This window comes from Helianthus annuus, chromosome 2, assembly GCF_002127325.2.
Source record: "Helianthus annuus cultivar XRQ/B chromosome 2, HanXRQr2.0-SUNRISE, whole genome shotgun sequence".
NCBI lineage: Eukaryota > Viridiplantae > Streptophyta > Magnoliopsida > Asterales > Asteraceae > Helianthus > Helianthus annuus.
In genome coordinates this window covers 144312444-144329992 of record NC_035434.2, presented here as the reverse complement: position 1 = coordinate 144329992, position 17549 = coordinate 144312444, and the positions used below count along the sequence as shown (strand labels likewise).

The 17549-nt window shown below is 35.2% G+C and overlaps 1 long non-coding RNA gene across 20 annotated transcripts; it reads left to right on the top strand.

The window, feature by feature from the left end:
• The first annotated feature begins 8298 nt into the window (after window positions 1-8298).
• Window positions 8299-16680, top strand: LOC110923217. 20 transcript variants are annotated; one of them, XR_004881856.1, is made up of 14 exons: window positions 8301-8444; window positions 8970-9039; window positions 9158-9338; window positions 9439-9464; window positions 9656-9759; window positions 10595-10694; window positions 11199-11398; window positions 11481-11532; window positions 11695-11796; window positions 12057-12188; window positions 14090-14194; window positions 14289-14345; window positions 14440-14521; window positions 16437-16680. It is a non-coding gene; the product is annotated as an uncharacterized LOC110923217 (long non-coding RNA). The 20 variants fall into 20 exon arrangements; XR_004881852.1 differs by having other exon boundaries at window positions 14289-14521; XR_004881854.1 differs by lacking the exon at window positions 16437-16680 and adding an exon at window positions 13356-13395 and having other exon boundaries at window positions 14289-14577.
• Window positions 16681-17549: the final 869 nt, after the last annotated feature.

The following is a 17549-nucleotide window of genomic DNA, read 5'->3' as shown; positions in this document are numbered from 1 at the left end:
CGTCTTTAGCTAACATCTGAACTAATATCCTTTCCATACCTTTCATTAACATTACCAAGTTCTCATTTATTTATACGTTTCACTTAATTTCAAATATTCAAACACGTATACATCTTCATGTAAATAAATTCGAAGTGATTGCGAATTCACCTTCCTTTAGCGTCCGTGTTCATGCTTACCTTATTACTTCCTCTCAACCCTTTTTGCCATCCATGCTCAAGTCAATTGACAAGATTTCCATCCTTACATATCATTACGTTCATATTATCATTAGCTTATGTGAGCATACGTACGAGTGTTCACTTTCTTTCTATTCATATGTTAATCGACTTTCGTTAGTAGAATTTCATATAAATGAGACATTCATTAATAGTTATCTCATTTCAATTCCATACAACTAAACTATCATCAAGCATAACACGTAATTCATCTAGTACATAACACATCAACTCTTTACTTTAACAATTGTGTCTAATGGCCATCCCATGATATCCCTATATTGTTGACTTTCAAAAAGTCAATTGTCTCGTTTACACACTTTAAACTTTTAAACATGTATTCATCTAAATATGGTAGGTCATAATAATAACATCCTACGTATTTCATACTCGTATTGTATGACATGTACAATTTACGTGATCCTCTAAACAATGCACATATGCATTCACATACACGTACTTTCACATGCTAATGATTCTACAAATAGCAAATTTCATTTGAAGCAACTATATAACATAATTTCAACATATCCTTTACTAATAAGCTCGTATGATTCACATTTAGCACATATTCGCCTCTTAATCATACTAAAGCAAATCATTATATACGCATAAGTATCACACCATTCCAAACACAGGGTACTAGCCTCTAATGCATAATTTTGATCAAAGCATACATTTATCCGAATTCTCATACGAATTCCATCTAACTCACATTCTTCAAATTATTTTCACCACTAATCTCATCATCTTTTTTTTATATTCATTTATTAACAATTCAGGTTCCTTCACATATTCAAGTACTTTAGTCTATATTTACTTCCTTCATTATTCATTATCATACGTTTCCAACTCCATTTTATACATTCGTCATTCATTTCATGCTATTCCATACGTTACATTCGACTTTTATAAATTTTACTTTATCGCCAATGATCTACGTAACTTTACATAACTTATTATATCTTCTAATAACTTGACAAGAACATAAAATGGGAACTTCTGAGAAGTACGGAAACTTAAATTATAATTCACAAGCTTTCAATATAACACATAATTCACAAGCTTTCAATATAACACATACTTCAACCTTTTATTACAACATTTGTAATCATGCATTTCAAGTTTTTAATTCTCTACGTTCCATCATTTATTCCGTGTCGTTCTTTTTAACACCATTACATGCCTTTCATTATATAATAGTTCATTAGTCTGCATTTACTTAATTCACATTCTTACATTTCAATTTTTGATCTTTTAAATTTCATAACTCTTATCTTGTCATTCGATTCATCACTTTCGACTCTTACGAATCCATTCCATGGTAACCACTAATTGTGGTTACATACATCTATTAGGCCATACATGGACCCCACATAATCATTAAATAGGCTTCGGACAACATGGTAACTCGAAATGTGAAAAACAAAAATTTTCAGCGGATTGCCTTTACATAACCCGTCGGCGACGCCCAAGGACCCCGTCGGCGACGGGTCCTGTAAAGTGGCGTCGGCCACAAAACAGGGGGCGTCGGCGACGTCCAGAAGCCCGTCGACGACAGCCCCCCGTTTGCTGAATTCGTTGCAGACTTGTTTTAGGCCTTTTTAATCATTTTTCGGGTCGGTTCCAGCCCTACGGTTCCTGGAACTTCCCGTTTCACCTCCCATTATTACTCCTCCACATACTTAACTTAAACATTTACATCGTAAGCACACTATACATACTCACATTTACCGAAACTTAAATTTTTACCTCATTGGCGATCTTGGAGAGAACACACTTTTGAACGAGCCGTCGGTTTGAGTTCAAGCATCACATCATATGCTCGAATCCCTCAAACCTTGGCTCTGATACCAACTTGTAAGGCCCGTCTTTGCGTCTAATAAAAATGACGACCAAAACCACTAGAAACATAAACTTTTAAGAGCATCCAACTTTTCGCAATTTGAGGCAATAGTACTAATATCATTTATGCACAATTTTAACAAAATTTGGGCATGACCCGTCCATAAGACAAGCATATCCCTGTTTTAACCATCATCAAAACAAATAAGTCTACAACCCGTTCGACTAGACACGACTAAAAACCATAACATCAAGTGTTAAAAAGTGCAACGACTAACAAGGTTATTCAAAACGAGTATTTTGACCCAAAACATTAATACGAAATAACGGAAGCGCTTGATGGTCATAATGTGTGCATGAGCTCGCTCCAAATTGCCAAGTCGCCTAAAGTGAGGATTTACCTACATTCAACATAAACAAATAATTTAGTATTTCATCACTAACACATCTAAACGATAAACCGATTCGTCACTTTCGCGGTATTACATCATTCAAAAACCGTTAAACGGTTCATTACATGCTTGCCTCAAAGTAGAGACTAAGCATGCTTTTCTTAACATACCCGCTATGAACGGATACTAGTAACATTACATAACTTCCATTCGATTCGTTCATGACGAACAACATATTCTTTACATTCATACATCATACTCCAATCCGAGAAAGGCGGATCGAGTAGACTTTCATACTTACATACTTAACTTCCCATACCCGGTTCAACTAAAAGAACCGGATATGATGCATTAACTTTCATAACTTCTTCATTCCTCACAATCCGTTATGACGGATCTTACTTTTACTTTCGAAAAATCATAGAATTCAAATCTCACAATTTTAACATAACAACACAACTCGATTGAGATTATTATGCATATAATATCATAATAGAAATAGGGTGTACACTAACGTACCTCGATCTTGTGACTTTCCGATTTCCTAGTGTTGGAACCTTCTTCTTTCGCGCCTATAACAACACATTCATTCGTTTATTTAGTACTACTAAATCTCATTCATTCATCTTCCAAATTATACATATTATTCTTTTAAGCATTTCATCAAACACTTGGTGGGCATCGTATTTACTAGCATTATGTACAAGTATACAAAGCATGAATTCTTACCAGTTCATCTTATAATTCATCAATAATCAACCCATGTTCATAACCTTCTTTTATCCTACATAATCTTCTAGGATTCAAGCATTACTACCTCATCATATTTCAAGATTCCACATGATTATAGCTACTTTGATCATCCTATTCATACCACAATTTCACAAAGTGGGTTTTTACCAAAATCTTTCAAATAACCTAAAAAACAACATGATTCTTGTCCTAGAAGGTAACCCTATCTCAGATTTCTCACATTTAGACATAAAAATTCGAGATTGGGTTGAACCCCTCATTCAACAAATCATGATTTCAGAAAATTAAACTTACCACTATAGAAATTGAGGTTAGCTACTCGCATTTAGGGGTTCATGCATTAGATTTCTCCTTTGATTCAAGCTCAATTCTTGATTTCTTGAAGTTAGGGTTTCACCCCTTTCCCTTCTCTTTTGTTCGATCGACCAGAACCCAGTTATGGGTGTTTTCTTTTAGATTTTTATTTAATAGTTAAAACCTTTTAATTTATTACTTACACATTGAACCCTGCACGTTGAAAGAGTGTTTAAGTTAGGTTTTTCCCCATAAAATAAATATCATTTTGCCAAATTTCATTAACTAAGTTGAATTCTTTGTTTATTTGCACTTATTATAATACTAAACATTTTTGGGGTGTTACAAGTCTACCCCCCTTAATGGAGGTTTCGTCCCAGAAACCTTTCTCATTCCAACTAGACCACTTCTCCTCTTACTTTTTCATCTATTCATTCACGATGCTTAATACAACATAGATGCATTCGGGATCTTGGCAAGAGTTTCATTCATGCATAAACGTATTTGTACGCATTGTCCCTCCATCTTAAATCAAGTAAATTACTTTCATAATCACATATAAGTCAGAATCTGATCCAGAGCACTTATTAGTGTCGTTTTTTCTTTATAATGCTAGTTCCTAGCATACATCATCACTAGCGGTTCGTTCATTGAAATTTATTCCAAATGTATACTATTGGTCGTACAAGCTTATGCTTACGGCTTATTTCTATCTTTCGAAATAAGCGTAACATATTCATACATTTATTAATATAAATAAATCGATTTATTTCATTCCGCACATGAATCATGCACGGTATAATTCATTATTGTAATCATGAGCAAACCCCATTATCCCCTTACTAACGTTCTTCTAATTACTTTCTTATTCATATGAGGGCTTAGCATAACATTATACGTATACTATAAACATCTAATGACTTAGTGGTACTAATACAAAGCTACCCACTTCCTAATTACCTTTTCATACTTAATACGAGTATAAGGAATCATTCTACGGTTACTACCGTCACTTGAACTAATTACAAATTTGAGTTTAGCCTCAAATTTAATCCTTTGCACACTTTATTATTAGCTCCTTGCATAAACTACTTATAATAACAACTAGGTATGTTGTGTACGAGCACCATACGAGCGTTTAACTAATTCAGCTCAAACTTTCATTTAAGGCCTTTAGATCTCCCTCTTAATGGCACCAAGCAAATACATCGCTATAATGTACTAGCAGCTTTTCAAGATATGAGAGAGTTTCTTGTGAAAGGCTTGGATTAACCCTTATCCTTTGCTGAGGATACTTGGGGTTTATGATCAGCCTTTGCTTGTCTTCTTCACTTTTGGAACTTTCCCCTTCAACCATGTAAGCCTCTTGAGTAGGTTGAAGGGTTGCAATCCCTCTCTCGGTAGGAAACTTAACCGTGCCATGACCAACAGAAACTGCCATGTAGAATGCACACTGCCCCGGCCTTCCTATGATGACATCATAGTTTGAAGGTATATTGATTACCACAAAAGTGAGAGGTTGAACTCTCTCCATCTTGCCTTCATTGAAACGGAGATTAAGGGTTAGTTGCCCCAAAGGCTTGAGGGGTATATCGGAAATACCTTTTATGGAGGTTTTGGAGGGTTGAAGCTTCGAACGTTCCGCATTGCTCAAACGGTTGAAGAACTTCTAAAACATAATTTCAGTGGCTGCACCAGTGTCTATGTATGCTCTGCTTGTCTTTAATGTACCCACAGTTGCTTCAACCACAAGGGGGTTTGAAAGTGGGTCCTTTTCTGTTGGAGGGAAGCAGACAAACTGAAGCTCCCAAGCTTCCAACCGCTGTCGTTTGTGGGGAACCTTTCCATCAAAATCCACCATGTTAACTTCCTTGCCTTTTCCCTCGGCCATCTTGTCCCTTACCCACTTCACTTAGTGGGCAAGCTCCCCGGATTTGACGGCCTCTTCAATCCTCTTTTTGAGTTGAAAACAATCATTAGTATGGTGGCCTTTCTCTTCGAAAAATTCACAAAATTGGGTGGAATTCTCATTCCTTTTGCTTTTAGGGAGAGGTATGGGAGGTCGGAAGCTTTGTTTTACTTCCTCTGTGGCATGAATCTCTTGAAGGGTCTTGGTAAGGGGCGTGAAGTTCATGGCCTCCTCCCTGCTGGGAGGGTTTCGGCCTTCAGACCTTCGTTGCTCTGAACCCCTTTGGCGTCTGTCATAGGAATGAAAGTTCCCCTTTTTTCTAGCTGGACTGTTGCCTCGCCAGCTAGATCCCCTTTTTCTTTGTTCTTTTATGTCTACAGCCTCCTCTCAACTGATGTGGACTTCGGCCCTTTCGAGAGCTTTTTCTAAGGTCTTTGGCAGGGACTTGTTGAAATCCCTGGTAAGGTACTTGGAGGTAATTGCATTCATGAAACCGACTACTCTCATTTTTTCATCTGCCCACACATACGTTAGACCTTCATTTTTATACCTTTCTATGAACTCCTGAAGGGTTTCGTCATCTCTTTGCTTTATCTGGAAAATTACTGTAGCATCTTTAACGTACCACCTTTACTGGGAGAAGTTGGCCAGGAACACTTTGCTAAGGTCATCGAAGCTTCAAACGCTTCTGGCAGGTAAATCATTGAACCAGATTCTGGCTGACCCGACAAGGGTTTGCATGAACATGAGACAACATTCAGCATTTGACCATTTCTCAATTCTAGCAGCACTAGTAAAGATCTGAAGATGGTCCTCAGAATCTTCAGTCCCATCATATGTTTTGATGTGAGACGGCATTTTGATCTTTGTTTGAAAATCATAATCAGCAATTTGCTGGGAGAAACACGACAAATTTGCTTGGTTTGTATGGCTTGGCCAAATCCTCTTCCAGTCTTGCACCCGTGTTGTTGTTATTGTTGTTCCCTTGGATGGCCAGCACTTGATTAATAAAGTGTTGCCATGGGAAGCTTGCCATCATCTGGGCCATCATCTGAGGCATAAGGTTGAAGCCTAGAAGGCTTCCAGGTGCAACTGGGCAGTTTACCCCCAAGGGAGTGCTCATAACGGCACTCCGTGCCAAGGGGAGCACAGACAAAGCTTGTTCCCATGTAGTTGTTGCTGAGGGTGGAAGGCTTGCTAGTGGAGATTGTAGGAGCTGGTCCAAAGTCAGCTCGTGCCCCAAGGGAGCACCGGTTGCAATTGGTTGGGAAGAAAAGAGAGGAAAAGACGTTGGATCTGACCTCGTGTACAAATATGGGTTAGGATTTGGAGGAGGATTGCTAGGACCAGCCTCATTCCTGGACACAGTTGTTGCTGATGGTTCTGGCTCGTCATAATCCAGACAGATCCTCACTCCCTTGTCTCGTTCCCTACTCACGTATTGGTTAAGGAAAGACCTTAACTCAAGAAAGTTATTAGCAACCCCTTCGGGAGTGAGGTCAACACGTGAGGAGGTGTTAGAGACACCAATATTGGGAGATGGTGCTCCGGAGCGATATGGTGTCGGTGTTTGGAAAGTGGGAAACTCGGGGTATGTTGCTCCAGTTGGAGTGCTTCCCGGTGTCGAGATGGAGGTTGGTATAGCCACAGGAGTTTGGCTAGTGTTTGGGGTAGAGGTACGAGGGATTTGGTTTACCTCTCTCGGAGACTCACCTTTCGACATGTTAACTTTTTAGCAGAAATGGAGCTACACTACTAGGTCTTTTGAAGAGAATTAGTAGCGTAGCCCCACGGTGGGCGCCAACTTGTTGATGCAACAAATACTAGACCGATGGTAGTAGCTGGGCTGGTTAGGTAAAAGGGTTATAGGGTTCAGGTTTGCCTAACGCAGGTCGTTGGGTCCCCCCACGTTTGCAAGACGTGGAGAGAGGTTCACTAGTTAGTTTTTGTTGTTTGCTCGAGATCCTCCACTGAAGTGTGTTCAGCTTCGGATGTGAGATCAATGGAAATGTGTGTGTTGAATGTGAAGAAGAGAGACTTTCATGGAAGAAGCACTCGAGAGAAAAGAGCAGAGATCCCAATAGAATCAGAGCTGATCGGAATGTCCTTCAGCACCAAATGAAGTGTCATTTTATAGGGAAGGACATCTCTCAAAGAAGAAACCATTGACTAGTGAAACATGCTTGCAGTGGGGGACTTACCCTTTTAGGGGTTGAAACGTTTGGACCTGCGGGTAAAAGACTACACTCTGTGCACATGTCTTCTTTTACGGTTGTGAGAGGTTGGACAAGTAATCAGAGAAGTGATGGCTCACTGTTCACATCCTTTTTGGTGCTCACCCGAGTTTGCGGGATCTGAACCTTTTAACCCTTTAACTTTTTAAGCGTTTATATATCTAATTCATTTTATTTGGTTTTGGGCTACCCCATCATCAGATAGTATCGACAAAATTAAAATGAAAGAGACATTTGGTCAATGTAGAAGTTATAGAAAAATTTCCATAATCAATATAAAGTTAGGTTATTTGACCAGAGGAAAGTGACATGTTACAACTTGAATATATACCATGTGCAGAAATCTTATCTAATATATGACGTTGTAGAAAACCCTAAAACAAGAAAAGGTTACATATATGTTGTTGGGAGGAAAACATTAGCATGTGCTCGTGGGACCAACTATAAATAAATTCTATGAACCTACAAAACCATTTCTGTTTTGTTGATTAGGACTAAACCTATCCAAGGGTATTTATCTATTATATATAATAAATGTGTTAATTTTTGCTGATGTGTCAGCTTCTCAGGCCTCTAAATTTTGCTTTTTGGCGGGAAAATCACGTCCACTTTGTTTTTTTCGTTTGGACACGGGATCCGATAAAATACGGGTCATCCGTTACCTTGAATTCGGATCTATATAAAAGGCAATACATCAGAACATTTTCTCTGTAAACCCTAAACTACAAACGCCGCTTTCATTCTTTTCATCTATCTTTGTGTTTTCTCCTCTCCATTGATGCCGCTTCGATTCTTTGAGGTATGTTTAAGGTTTCCATTTTATAATTCTTTGCCTTTCTTGACTTACAGATCTGCTATTGTTTCAATAATGTCACAATTGCCGTTTGTTCTGTGAATAGCAAACTTGAAACCCTAATTCGAAGGATGGTCAGTATTCGATTTCCCCAATTTGTTGCATTTTATTACATTTGGTTTTCTGTATTTTGCTTTTTTTATTGTTTTTGTACCAGTTTTGGTTTTCAGTTTTGGATCATCGATAAACACACTATTTTTGTTAAGGACTTGATTGAATCATTCTTGAGTTTCAAGGATTTTTTCATGTGCTTAGTTTGAATCTAAGATGATAGATGGTAATAAATGATTGTTTCATGTAAAAAGGATATGCACCCTATACGACTCACATATTTACTTATGGTTATTTATATACCATATACTGGGTGACAAAAGATTCATTAGGGATTTGTCATTATTTTCTTGAACCTTTCGAATTCGTTTATTAGATTGTTATTATTATTTTTGTATTTTATTTACCTTAATATTGCAGCTGGAAGAGGAAGAGATGTCAGTCCCACATTTTGAGTTTGCTGCTGGTGAAGGATCTCAACCAGTGGAAGGTATATATGGATTTGTGCTGTTTTGTTTTCCGTCCATGGAATCTATGTATTTCATGTTCGTGCTTGTGTAGAGATAGGTAATTTGATTGATAGTAAACTAAATTATGTACTCCCTTAGTCCCTTTTCTGGTCAGAAAATGCTAATGCTGTTGATGCACCAATAGTTGATGATCCGCCATCAGTAAGGTTCACTTGGAAAATAGAGAATTTCTCAAAATTCAACCAGAGCTCCTTCGTCTCCCTATCGTTCTCACCCAGAACCCTACCTGCACCGCATCTTTTTTAGCAAATCAACAATGGTGATTCTGAAGTTACCTTTTTCACCATCGATTATCTAGATTTGAGGTCACAATTTCAACGAAAAACTAATGTTTTGTTGTAATTCTTCTCTACTTGCAGACATCCAGCACGGATTTTACATCAATGTACACTTTTTCTCATCTTTAACTTTTTATCTACTGCATCTTAATCCTTTTGTTAATCGATTAGACTTCTTTTGGTTTTGATTTATGTTTCATTTTTTATGTTTGATCGGTTGCTTGCTTACGGGGATTTTGAATAGTTTTGATTATTATTTGATTCTTGCTATCATTCTTGGTGTGGTTTTATGTTACAGATCTGAAAACTAGGACAAAATGCCCTAGCCACCCCTTCAGCTATGACGGCTAGGGTTCCGGTCATTAGTCATCCGTTTTTCGCTTCAGAATCCATGGTGTTTAGGTATCCCCAAATTATTGTTTGTTATATTGATTTTTTATTGTTTGCAAATAGTGTGTTTGTTGGTTTGCGATCTTATAACCGGTACCCAAAGGATAAAGATTGAAAATCTATGTGTATTGTTTGATAATTGAGGTGGGTTTGTTCTCTAATTTCATAAATGTAAGTTTTCTTCATGATTCGTGCTTTCTTTGTAAACAACGCACTTATTCAAACAAACATAGAGAGAAAAAAACAACACCTTAAAACTTTTGTTTTCTCCAACTTTCACATGTCAAGTTCCTAAAATTATAGGCTTGCGTTTAGGGGTTTTATAATAAAAAATAGTTGAGGTGAAGATAACTAATATTGGTAATTAAGTTTTTTTTATATTTTGTTTTTTACTCTCACTGATTCAAAACGATGTTGCTACACTTGTAGGCATCCGTTTGTGTTACACACATATTATTGAATTCTTTGTGTGTTTTGCTCTATGTTTTTGGGGTAACGGGTCAAACAAGTCGAGATCTTGGTAGCCCATTTCAGTTTTCAACTCATTTGAATACCCTTTTACAGAAATATGAAACTATCAAATGAGTTGAAATTTTGTCAACTCCGAACAGGTGTTGATTTAATTTGGGTTGGGCTGTTTTGTGGTCACTGTTTCAGCTTTGAAGTCCGAGTCAGCTGGTGTTGGGTTCAACTGTAATTTTAGGACCATACCCCTTCAGTTTGTTATTTTAGGACCATACCCCTTCATTTGGGACTACTCTTGAGCCAAACTCGATCACCAACATCCTACGAGAGTTGGAACTACTCTTGAATTGCTTAATTTTCGCCGTTTTTATAAACAATGCAGACGATTGATACGCTTGCTAAGAAAGAAAATGTACTCTTGAAGAAAGATGATGCTGAGGTACAAAGGGCAAAGGAGTTTACCAAGGCCAAAAATAAAAGGGGTATAGATCGAATTTACTCACAGGCTTTACTTAAGAAGTGTTTGGGATTGCTGATTAAACTGTTTATGCTTATAAGCAGAAGCAGATAGTCGGTCCAAACTGTATTATTAACGTTGTTTTCTTTCATTTTGGCTATATTTCAACGGCCATACAATGTCTAAAGCGAAAGCGACTTTATGAACAACAAGTTGAACAACTAAACTTAATGGGAAGTGATGTAATGTGCTTTTGACCAATTTTTGAAATGCATCAGTGTTAAAACTTAATGGTTATGTCCCCACTATAGTTATAATTAGTCGGATGAAATGGTATCTAATATCTATATGTAGAGTATGAAGTTACCCAATGATGCAGAGGCTATGTTTATTCTTTTGATATGCTAAATAGTTTTTAAATTGAGATTGTTACAGTAAAATACATACATTGAACCACCATCTCTTGAATCTGATTGCTCTTTAAGTTTTTAATACGGTGACTGCAATCATTTCATGATTGTTTTTGCAGGTTTTACATGAAGGTGATGTTCTATATGTTTTCCCGTTTCCGAGAGTTAATATTCACACACCGCTCCTCTTGATCTCTTTCTCTATATATCTATGTATATATAGAGAGAGATAGAGTGGAAAAGGGCGTGAAAATAAGATATATGTGTGGGAATAGTGAGAGCCTTTCATAGAAGATTATCCTTCAAAGCTTATAACCAGGTCACTTCAAATATTAGTTGTTTTTTTATATTTATTATGTGAAAGATTTAAAGAAACTTATGTTTTTCCTCTGTTTATATAGTATTGCAGCCATGGATGTTGTTGGTTCTAATGAAACTCTGGTGAAAGTTGAGGTTTGTGCTCAAATCTCATAATTTTATTTGAATCTTCGCGAGGGTGGTGGTTCGAGACGAAGAGGGGTTTGTTATGACTTAGGGTGATGAAGACCCAAGTTCATATTTAAGTTAATTATTCTGAGTTCGATTACTAAAGTTTTTTTTTATGTCATAATATAGTTTTAGCGTATGACATGGCGAACATGGAAGAATCGGCGAGTGCGTGACTGACTCCTTTATTTGCTTCCCTTCTCAAGTCCGGCATTCGGGTTTTCTATTCAGGTGAGTCACCCCTTTTATGTGCCTTTTTAAAATGATTAACGGATTTTGACTACTCGCAACTAGATAATTAATAGCCATAACAAAACAAGCTATACAAGATACTAACATGATGTGGTTATGCTTGTAGGTTACGATAAAACAACCTATTTGTTCATGTTATTTTTTTATAACCATTATGCCATTAGTAATAACCGTTAATAGATGAAAAGTTGTTATTGGTTTCAATAAACTGATGCCACTTTATCTGTTCATGTTATTAGTTGCAGGTGATATATTTCATGCAGCACAAAACATTGATCATTCCCAGGATTTTATAAGAAAAGTTATAAAAGAGTGGCTGAACTGGCTCAAGAACAATATTGGTTATGATGTTGGCGCCTTGACTTTGTGAGGTGAGTGTTGCTAACCGATGTTGTGTAAACAAACCGAAGGTTGTAATATGATTAAACAGAAGTGAAAATAATATTATCCTTTATTGGTTTCACCATTTAACCATTAGACACATAATTTGTTTGAATAGTTGTATGTAACTTGTCTTACCGTTTTATTAAATTTATAGATAAAATGAAAAAGACTATAGGACGATTCTAGATTCATGTTGTTGTTCTAATGGCTGTGTAATCCAACCATGTGGAAGTAGATAGTGTACAGAGGCTGCTCTCAAGACTATTAGAAACTTTTTATCCTCAAAGTTCTGCAATTAATACCAAGTTTTTTAAAAGATTTGATCAGAGTAATGAACGCAATTCATCCTACTTAATGTTTTACATGTTCTAGAAGTTCTCCCAAACCCAGAAATGATGACTGCAGTTCAGTTTGCTATTGAGACTTTCATTATATACATGGCATGGGCCTTATTGGGGTGTGAATTTCTGACACGGCCCGAAAACACGACCCGAAAACACGACACAAACCTAACACGAAATTCGTGGGTTTGGGTTTAGTCTAAACGGGTTTGGGTCAGTTTCAGGTTGAACCCGCGAACCCGTTTAGCTAAACTGGTCATGTTCGGGTCAACCCAGTTGGGTTGGCGGGTTGACCCATTTAACCCATTTATATTATATTTTATCGTTTAAAATATGTTTTATGTCATAAATTAAATTGGACGTGTGTTTTATGCTATAAATATAACTTAAAAATGGAAGTTGACATAAATTTTTATGATTTAATGTAATTTTATTATATAAATTTGTGTTTTTTTTGTAGTCGTGTTACTTTTAATATATTAATTTGCTGAAAAAAATAAATAATAAAAAATTCGGGTTGAACGTGTCGGGTTCGGGTCAGTATGCGAGTATTCAGGTCGGGTTCGGGTTCGGGTTCATATGTATGGCTTGATTTTCGGATTCGGGTCGGGTTCGGGTTTGTCTAAAATTTTCGGGTTCGGGTTGGGTTGAACCTGCCAACCCGCGAACACGACCCGTTTAGCACCCCTAGGCCTTAAATCTTCATAAATGGCCAAATATCAATCGCGGACAGGTATGAAGAGACTAACCGAACTCATGTATCTATTGCATATTTTTATATTTCTTGAAGTTAGTTTTATTACATTTTGGCAGCTTTTAGCAATCCTTCCATTGGATGTTATGCATACATTAGGTAATCTTACGACCAACATAGTATCGGCTAAGTTTCTGTTTCATTTACTGGTCATAAAGAAGATGATGTGTAAAATTAGAGGTTGCAAAATGGGCAAGTTGGATTGGGTTAGTTGTTGGGTCAGAATGGGTTTTGGTCATAATGGGTTTGGGTCAGGATAGGCTAGGCTGATAAAAAACTGGGCCAGGATGGATATGGGTTAGAATGAGTTTAAGTCAAGATAGGTCACAATATTCTTTACATGTTTGTGATATAGCTCGATGCAATTTTATTCTAGATTATGTATTTGAAGGGAACTAAGGAACGCCTTTTGAAGGATGGCCTCCCCACACCACTTAACTAGAAAAAAAATTCCATATATACCTTAGAATTTGTGGTCACGGGTCATCTGAATTTTTTTTTTTTTTTTTGCTCATTTAATATTTTAGGTGAATATTACTGTGGATTGTTTTCATACTCATACTATTTCCATCCACTGTTTAAATTATGGGGTTATCAGGTTGTTATTATGATCTAAGACTATTGAGTTTAATTCTTATACCACTGCATAGAACGTAAGTTATTATATAATTTACTATTAACTATTGGTATCCTCTGCTTATGTAGCCATATAAAACATTCCACTTCTGATCGCCTCTTTATTAGTACATCTATCAAATTATAAGATTGTTGTTTTTTATTGCATGTGATTCAGAGCAACTAAGAGAAATACATTGGGTCAAATGATTGTCCTTTACTTTTCATTAACTCCTCCAAAGGTCGATTAGTTAATCACAAACTGAATCCATGGGATTTGTATGTAAGTGCATTTATAATAATGCAAGTTGTTGTCATATTTCAATATGTTTTTTTGTATTCATAACAGATTATGAATGGGTTGCATTCTTTGGCAGGGTTTAAATGCTTCACCCGGTCAGCATCTTGGCTATTAACAATGAGGATATAGATGAGTTAGTCTCTTATTATTTTTCTAAACCAGATTTCTTTAAGGCTTATTTATGTTGGTTAGATGATCTATGTTCAGCTTTATATAAGTTGCAACAGTTAGAAGGATTTTGTTCTTGATCTGTCACCCAAAGTTATGATTCCTAGCATGGAGCAAAGAATCCGTTTTCTAAATGAGCAGGTTGTCATAATTTCTACTCAAATTAGTTATATTTTAATTTTGAATTCGGACTCATCTTCATTATGTATGCCATTATAGGTCTCTACAAATATAATATAAAAGATATTATAAAATTAAATGGTAAAGCCTTTGTACATTGTTCAACCGTTGTTTACATAATTTAAATTGTCACGAGCCGAGCTAGGCTCACTTTCTAACCGAGCCGAGCCGAGCCAAATTAACACTTTTCCAAAAAGATTAACTTGAGTTGTTTCCAAAAAGATTAACTTGAGTTGTTTTGCCTTTCAAAAAAAAAAAAAAAAAAAAAAAAAAAAAAAAAACCAATAAAACCATCAAAGTTACAAGTTTACCCACCCTTTCATCCTGGTAATGGGGGGTATGTTGGTAATGTTTTCAAGGTTTAATAGCCTTCAAGAACAGCAAGAGCAAATGCAACAGTTGAATAACCAACTGATCTGAAAAGCATTCATGCAAAATACAATACCAGTCTTTTAATGAATTATCAAAGAAGTTGATCCTTTCGACACACTACACCAATTAGAATTATCAAAGAAGTAGATCCTTTCCGACTCATTTGGACACTTCACTTTACAATCACAAATAATTTTTGTGTACGTTTATTAAATAGAAAAGTCGTTTTCAAAAACAAATTGTACAACTCGTGTTTATTAAATAAAAAATTTCATTATCAAAAACAAATCGAACAACCCATAAATATTTTGATTAATTAATATTCGAATAGTATAGTTTCTGGGGGATTTATTTCCTCAGAGGGGTGAAGCTTAATCTATTCTATTTTATATAATAGATAAAGTTTTTTATGCCACGTGTCAATCAATGAGACCACTTAATTTTCACTTTCTAGCTCATTGTATGACGTGGTAAACCCGCTAATTAATATGTTTCTATGTTGACAATTTTTTTTCAATAAATTCAAGAAATGGGCATTCGTGATACCATATATTTACACGAGATTCTATTATGTATAGGACGAGGATTTTCAAGGCTGTACTAAAGAATTATAGCCGCATTAATTGTTGATTAATTTGTATAATAAGTTTTAACTTCGGAAGTTTGAATGTCATTCTAAAAACTAAAATTTTAATTCAAGTTATTTATTTAAGTTTGCAAATTTGAAGGTTGTGTCTATAACTTTCAAAAAAATTCACAAAAAAATTCAAGACTTTTACGGTCTGTTTCAATCATTCAATCAATAAATACATACATATTCAATTGTTTTGTAAAATATTTCAATCAACTTAAATAAGAAAACAATAATGATAGTAATTTTGATTAGTTTTCAATTTTCCCTTTTTAACAATACGGGAATATGTCACAGAATAGTAACCAAGTTTCAAAAGTGTTCTAATTAGGTCACTCGGATCGTTTTTGTCCCAATTAGATAACTTAACATTCAAATCAACTCATGTCCTTTTTTCTATAGGTCAAGAAAAAAATGAAGGATAAAATGTTGGGATCAGATTATTCTAATATATGAAATTATATTTATTAAAAATAAAAACACTTTAATTACATTAAAAATTAAAAAAAACAAGTTACAATTCACGTTATCACTCAAAGTTAGCATCAAATAAAAGAGAAAAAAGAAACAAAAATCCACATCATCATGGTTACTGGTTACTTATGAAATAGATGAAAAGACCCTTAATTTTAATGAAAAATGAATGTTGGGTGACCTGATTGAAACACTTTTGAAACTTAAGTGACCTAATTGGAACACTTTTAAAACTTGGTTACTATTCTACAAAGTTACCCCTTAAAAATACACGTTATTTATTTTCATATTAAGGTACCGTATTTATGATATTGTGCATTTGGAAATTGAAATTGCATTTTGGTTACTGTTTTATTGAATATTGCTGCATGTCTAACAATTTTTGAAGGTTTGTTGCAGAAATTTTTTTTCATGACTTGCATGAAGAAGTGATGACGACTGCTAGCTGCTCATGGCCATGGTCTATTAATAGGCGTTTAACAACTTAAGTCAGAAATCCCTTTAATTGAAATTTGAAAGGGCATTTCTATCCAAAACATCCTATTCAGCCTTAAATGAGTTGATCAATGTCATTTCATAGTTAGTGGAGCTTTTCTTAAGATAAACTATATCATTAATTTAATATATTTTTATGTACGATTAACATTGAATTATTGAATATATATCCTCACAAATTTTATAAAAAAAAACCGTTTTAATAAAACTAATAAAATATTAATATCCTTAAAAATAGAGCGACCCGTGGGTACCACGGGTTATAACCTAGTTAGATATATATACCTATTTAAGACGTGCGTATAAAAGTATTTTTATTTAAACGGTAAAATTTAGATCACTGACGGAGTACTGTAGTATTATCGTGTTTATACAATAATTTAGAAGGAAACCTAATAAACATGAGAAAAACCCCTTGTGAGAAACCCGGTTGTGTATAAAAGTATTAGTCATGCTTATTTACAATCTGTATTCAAGGCAAATTGTAAAATGAGTGAAGGATTGAGGAGATCTGAAAGATGAGGCCATGGGGCTTTGTAGTTTTTAGTTGTTTTATTTTCAATTATTAAGCGTCAAGTAATTTTACACTGAAATACTGATTAACATAAAATTTTAAATTGATTCATGTTAGAGAGAACAAGGGTGCAACTTGAGTAAATAGAAGAAATTTCAAGGTATCCATAGTTTAGAATATTAGTCTTTTATTCGTGTTTTTAGTTTATTATACAAAGTAGGTTATATATAGTGTATTATACGGGTTGTATGCCAGTATGTGTATATATATAATTTATAAATCTCTATACATCATATAACTGAAATTATATTTTTACGGAAACAATTAATTAGAGTTGTATTTTGTCGGAAAGATTCAACTGAGTAACATATTTCATTTAAAAAAACAAAAAAGTGAAATGACCAAATGTGTCAAAAGTATTTGAATGCTTAATTCTTAATCATTTTGTTAAAAAGAACTCTTATATCATACTTTTAATAATATGTTTTTGCTACTCATAAAAA